We start from the raw sequence: 7,366 nt of genomic DNA on the forward strand, positions 1-7,366 counted from the left end.
ACATACTATACTAGGTGCAACGACAACCTAATCCATGTCTATAATTCCTTGGTAGCAAGTTTATTATAAACACATTAATTGGTTGAGAACTATTCTCATTATTAGTGTTATCATGATAACTCTTATCATACACTAATAATATGTCGTATTACCTTTAGCCTCTAAGTAATAATGACATAGCTCCTTTGGGAGGTTTACATTACACTTAGTCTAGTGTACACCATTATCAAGAATCATGTGTAGCCACATTTCATCTCCATTTATAGTGTTTAAACTTGTAGTACCATAAAGCAAAACACCCTCCTTTGGGATCGCAAAGCCTATACGCCAAGACGAGGTGTTTGTTCACACTACTTTAAACGGGTAAGTTCAATCTTGTAGTACCATGAAGTAAACACCCTCCTTTGGGATCGCGAGGCATATACGCCAAGACGAGGTGCTTACCCCACACTATTATGAACCGATAATGGAGGTCATAAAATCCAACCCTTGTATCTCTCTCTCACTAGAAATTTTGAAACAACTGGATTGTTTTGAAATCATTGTGATCTAAACACAATTTTAACCCTACATATCAAATGTGTTTAATTGTTTAAATTCAATGTGATGTTACTAAGTCACGTGACAATAGCGTAACGAACTTTCACGCAATCACAAAGAAGTTTAACCTTGTAATCCGTGAAGTAAATGCCCTCCGCATGGAATGCAAGACTCAAAATCAAGACAAGGTATCTATTCACATTACAATAAACTTAACAAAAGGGTTATATCAACACTCCCACTCGTTATTTGGGTTTTTCTTAAATAATTGTGATCCCATCACAACTAATAACCTTGCACTTGTTGAAGACTCTAATCTCATTAGAATCACTAACTAAAATGGAAGTCCTAAACTATTTAGGATTCCTTAACACTAATGAATCAAAAATTAATTATATAGAACTCTATCCTCAATTTACTAAATAAAGTATTCTAATCTCATTAGAAACTCTATAACTTTAATTAGAATTTTAATCTCATTAAAAAGCTCTAATTAAAATAAATTAAGGGCTTTCAATCATACAATAATTCTAATCTCATTAGAATGTTTCTTAAAAGACAAGTCTTAAACTATTTAAGACTAAGAGTTCTATTTAACTTATATCTTTGATCTCATTAGGTCTTTTAGTTAGAAACATGTGTAATCTAATCACACATTGCCCTACTCTTTATACATGTAAAAAAATAGGTGTCAGAATTTTTGGCTACTCATTCTGGCGACTTGCCTAGTCGCGAGACTCCAATTGCGAGTTTTAGCTACTCATTTTGGTGACTCGACCACTCTGATACCAATTATTGAAAAATCACGTGTTTGTATCGCATACAAAACATACGCAGTGAAAATTTAACGGATCTACTTCATACACAATCGATAACATGCATTATGTAAGTTTTAGGATTTAAGAACATGAGAGCGTACCTTGGTGCGGTGAAATTCAAAACCGAAGATCAGAAGCACTTAGGAAGACTTTTAATCTTCACTCCAATTCCACTTAATGCCCAAGATGTGTGGTCTCTCAAACAGTTTTTATCAAAGAGAGAATAGGAGAGTGTCCAACACTCACATACAAACTATTTCATTCCTTGTATGAAAACTCTTATGAAAAGGTCTCATAAAAACCTTAATGAAATTCTGTATGTTTCTCTCCTTATATATAACTGATTATCTAATTGGGCTAGCCTTTTAGGCCATTCCAATTGGGCTAGCCTTTTAGGCCATTCCAATTGGGCTAGCCTTTTGGGTCATTCCAATTGGGCTCTTGTGTGTGGCTTGGAGTAGGACCAATAAAATTTTGTATTTCCGTTAAGAGACTATGAATTCCATCTTGAGAATATATGTTCCATCAACACTAAACGTAGCTGCCCAACATACTAAGGTTTTGACCGTGACTAATAGATCTCACTCCTAATATATCAAAGCAACCTACATTTCATGATCAGGTTCATTATTCTCTCAAGATTAAGAGTTCATGTAAAAAGAAGTCGTGAGATTTATTATTCATTTGACAGTCATTAAGAGAATAATAAATCTCACAGCGGTCCAATTCAATATGTCTTAACTCTTAAAATATATCAACATACCAACTAGAAATTCCCATTTCCATGATTAAAACAAATCATTTTAGTTGATATGTTATAGTCTTTGCAGATGAAACGCTCAATTTCAAGGAATTTGTGATTTACATCTTCTGTGACTAAATCACATAAATCACATACAATGCATCTTATGGACTATGATAATGTCTCATTAGTTCATTTATAGATAGTCTCATATAATTAAACAATTTAATTATTTATGACATGCCAATAAATTGGATTTTAGGGCATAAACCCCAACATCGAGAGGTGTCAAGATTGCGATAAGATGCAACATAAGAGCTCGAAAGATAAGCTAGGTGTCGAGAAGGTATTGAGATGGCTTAAAAACAGTTTTTCAAAACAAAAAAAAAATAGGGAAAAACACAAATATGAATGCAATCAACGATGCAACATAGCCAAAAAACCAACCAACATTTTAACCTCTCAAAATCATCTCTCAACCAACAAAGAGTTAAGAATATAACTCCAAAAACACACACACACACACACACACACACACACACACACACACACACTAAACAAGTCTAATCAATTTTATATTTCAAAAACAAGTTAAGACAGTTTAGTGAACATACATCAACACATGTAAACCTTGTAATGGCCAAATCACATTTTAGCTGCACATGTATCAAGAGTAGCAAAGAATATTGCGTGTTGTGTGTGACAAACATTGCAAGATTACATAAGTGTCTCAATGTTATAACAATTTGAGATATGAGAAAATCACTTTAACTCACACACTATCATAACTGTTTGATGGGGACTATCACCTTTGAGGTACATCCTATAAATCCCACATCTCCTGAAAAACACGTTTGCGATCATATTTAAAGTATTTTTGTTCTTTTGCTTTTATTTTTTTGCATATTTTCTTTTATTAAGAAAACCATGCATGGGTATATAAAGGAGAGAAAAGAAATACCTAATTATGTTAAGCTTGTTGACATTGCACTTTTGCTATGCCGAAACATACAGATGTCATTGACATTGTACTTTTACTATGCCTAAGCATATAGATGTCATATAATGATTAGCGGGTAACAGTGGTGAGATGGTTATTAATGCCTTTTTCTTAGGATTTTCTAGTCCTTCCCATCAAAAAGAGTGATACGAGTTTTAAGTACAAGAAATCACTTAACCTTACTCATCACAAACAAAGAGCCTCAAAACTCACTTGCTTAATTGTGCATAGAGATGCTCATCTAAGCTACAAGAGACACAAAGTTTAGAAAACTCTGTTTCAATGGCCATTTTAAGGTTCATAAGAACCGATGTACAGAAACACACTATTTTTGTATTTTTCTGATTTTTCCCTTTTTATTTTTAAAACAAAACTAAATAGGAACTAAACAACCAAACAAAAACAAACAAACAACATGAAAGCATGAAAGAAAGATGCAAATGCATGAAAGAAAGATGCAAATGCATGAAAGCATGATTCCACAAAAACAGATAAGAAATCAAGCAAAAAGAGTCCTACTATAGATAGAAAGAATTAAAGCAGAGGACAAACAGAAAAGTCAATTAAGTCTTAGGATCCTTTATCACCCACACAACACGAGTCTTTGGTTGTGAAGATGAAAAGGCACGTGTCCTAGTATGACTACTAAAGGACATAAAGGAATTAGAATTCCCCTTAAATTGAGTCAAAAAGCTCAAAGCTTTTAATAACTCACCAAGAATAGGTACGATGAGACCTATTGGACACTCGCTTATGAGGAAACAACTTGAAACAATTAGGATGAGTGTGACCAAAACCACCACAATGGTGACAAACATGAGTAGTTTTAGAACTACTCGGCACCTTAGAAGGAGGTCTAACCTTAGAGGTTGACAGAGACCTCAACTTAGGACAATTTTGCCAAATATGACCAACAATATGACAGTGATGACAAGTGGGGACAAATTCAGAATTTTTATTCAACCTAGGAGGAGTTTTAGATAAAGGTTTAGAAACTTCAGTGTTAGCATCAGATTGTTTACCTTTGTCTATCCTAGCAATATTAGCCTTCAACTCTTCATTATTCCTTTTAAATGGGGGAATACAAAAAAAAATTCTTTTGAGTTAGGCTCAACAACAAGTTTGGCACTAGTTAATTTTTCAATTTCAGTTTTAAATTCAATTAGTTGCTCTTCCAAACTCTTAATTTCGTCCACCTGAGATGAAATTTGATTTTTAAAATTCTCATGCAAATTATTGGCTTCATCCAATTTTGCAATCAAATCATCTTTTTCAAGTTTGACCTTTTTAAATTTAGCTTTTAATTTTGTAGAACATTCAATAGATTTCATACAAAAATTATAAAACTTGCAATAGGCATCTTGAATATCACCATCATCATTCAACACAAGATCATGCAAATAAAAAAAATCAAGATTTTCAATGACAATAGGGGTCAATGGATCACACATAGAGATTAAACCCTAATCACAGTGTACCTGCTCTGATACCACTTGATAGGCCAAAAACGTATTGACCCCTTGGGCTGGATTAAGATGATTAATTAGCCAAGTTTATTAATTAATCAAATTAACATGCAAACGCATGGTAGCACAAACAAATCACCAATAAACTAAAGTGCAGCAGAAAATAAATTGACACAGTGATTTGTTTACAAATGGAGAAAACCTCCAAGGCAAAAACCCCACAGGGTGATTTTAAGGTCACCACTCCCGAGAATCCACTATTATCACAATAAGCAGTTACAAGTAAAAGAATCCCAGTACCTTATACTAACCTACAGTTGAACCCTTACCCCAATACCCAATTGGACTTGTTTTGTAGTGGCAATCTTTCCTTTTCAATGCACGACTCCTAGTACGTGACTAACCAATCTGATGCGCGGATCCCAGTACGGGCTTACTCCCTTGTACGAATCCCAGTACGTGACTAACTCCACAGCAACCCTTTGATTGTTGAAGTTGATTTGCAGTAGCTTCACATAGAAACACCAATAAGATCTTCAATGTTGGTGCAAGAGACTTTGCTTGGTTACAAAACCCAAATGCGTACAAGAAACGTAGCAAGAACTCTTTCTTATGTAGGAGGAGGTTAGAGTTTCAAAAAGAAAACCTTATGAAGCTCTCTAGGGTTAGGTATTTCTTTTTCCACCTCCTTTAAATAGTAGCTTAATGGGCTTTCCTATTCCAAATGGGTTTACACAAACCTTGGACTTTTCTAGTCCAATAAGAATTATACAAACCCATAAACAAATAGCTTTTTAAAGTAAAAAAGTTGCTGGCTATATTCTGAAACCCGTAAGCTCGATCAATCGAGACATCTGTCGAGCTTTAATGAATCTTGATAGATCGAGCTTCTGTCGAAGAGGTATTGAGACCTGCATTTTGCACTTTTCTGAAGCAGTTCTTGAGTAATCTTTATGTCTTCAATTTAACCACTTGTAATGATCATCTTGAACCTACTTCGATTTACCCAAATATAAGTAAAGTGCGTTTTGTCAAAGGATATGGCAATTACATAAAAATATATCCCTAATAGGGTACAAATCTCCTCTTAAGGTATGATAATGGGAAAGGGAAGGAGAAGAGGCTACAATGATTTCTCACTAAGGATGGATAGTTCTCTCTCTAAAAGATGGGTGTGTGTGTTGTAGAAAACCTATTTAGGGTTTTTCTCTCTAAATGGCCTCCTTATACATTTGTGGGTAATGAGGGTATATATAGTGTGGGTGAAAGATAAGAAAGTCACACTTAAAAATCCTCCTGGTAGAGAGTTTCACGGGTATCTCGCAGGAAGGCCTTACCCGCGAGACACTCGCGAAATCCTCCAGGCTGGCATGACTCTTCAGCTTCTAGCATGTGCTTTTCAAGTGGCTATTTCGCGGGTTAGCTACTAGCGAGATAGTCATGAAATCCACTGATTCTTCATTTTATGCTTGATTCTTCACTAACTTAATACTAAACCCAATACAATAAAATCCCACAAAATACAAGGAACAAATTAAAGCAAATACAACACTTTTTGTCATGGAATAAAGCCAACATAAAACATAGTTGTAAATCACAACTTTATATAGAGAAAGATTGACATTAAGGTAGAAAGTAGTAGAGAGATGAAAAGGTGGAGAGATGGGGAAAGGTTAGAGAAAGTGTAACAATATGTTGAAAAATTAATAATAAGAAGAAGACTTAAAAATTAGAGATAGATGCCATTTTGATTGTTCAATAATAAATTTTTAATTCACTTTAAATGCGTAAATGTTAAAAAAATTGGAAAAAAGGATAATGACATGGTCAATGATGTGGCGACAGCTAGAGCGTAGTAATAATAAACATGAGTTGATCAAAATTTCTTCAAAATGCTTCCATTAGGTTACATAACGTGTTGCTCATCTTGTCAACTTGATGGAATATAAGTTTGTTCAAAAACTATTAGGACATATGTGGTTCACTTGATAAGAACATATGTCATTCTTTTATGTAGTTGGCTAATCCTTTGACAAAACGCACTTTACTTGTAATTGGGCAGATCTAGGATGTTTTTGATATTTCAAGAAACAAGGTTTCTAGATCAAGTGTTAAAGTTATGCAAGTCTGTCCAAGAAACAAGCTAAGAAGTGCTCTTCATGAAAGCTTGACAGCTAGCTCGACAACTGCATCTATCGAGCTTTAAAAGTTGTTCCAACCCCGTGGCTCGTCAGCTGCTCGACAGCACCTCGACACCTCTAGTTGTCGAGATTTAAGAAAAACAGTTTTTCAGCATTGTTTTGATTCTAATCCGTGGACATGTCTTTGAGCCTTCTTTTCTCATAATCCTAGACATATAAAAGGATTATTTTAAGGGCCGTCAAAGTAAGCACAAGTTGCATAAGCATTGAGCAAAGTTTGTTCAAGCAATTTGTGACCAGAAATAAAATTTTTCCCTAATTCATCTCTTTGTGAAGAAACTACTTTGTTTTCGAACCATAGGGTTTTGTAACCAAGTATCTTCTTGTTCTTCATTGTGATGATGAACTAAAGAACTTTGCACCCAACATCTTTCTCAAGTTAGTGATTGAAGTTACGTACTAGGAGCCGTGCATTGGAAATGAGTGATTGTCACTACAAAACAAGTCCAATTGGGTATTGGGGTAAGGGTTCAACAGTAGGTTGGTATAAGGTGTTGGAAAATTTAGATCCCAGTTGATACAATTAACAAGTTTTAAACTCAAGTTGTTAATTAGATTTATTATGCATAAAACTTGTTAAAACAAACAAACATCAATAT

Source organism: Castanea sativa, chromosome 11 (genome assembly GCF_040712315.1).
Source record: "Castanea sativa cultivar Marrone di Chiusa Pesio chromosome 11, ASM4071231v1".
NCBI lineage: Eukaryota > Viridiplantae > Streptophyta > Magnoliopsida > Fagales > Fagaceae > Castanea > Castanea sativa.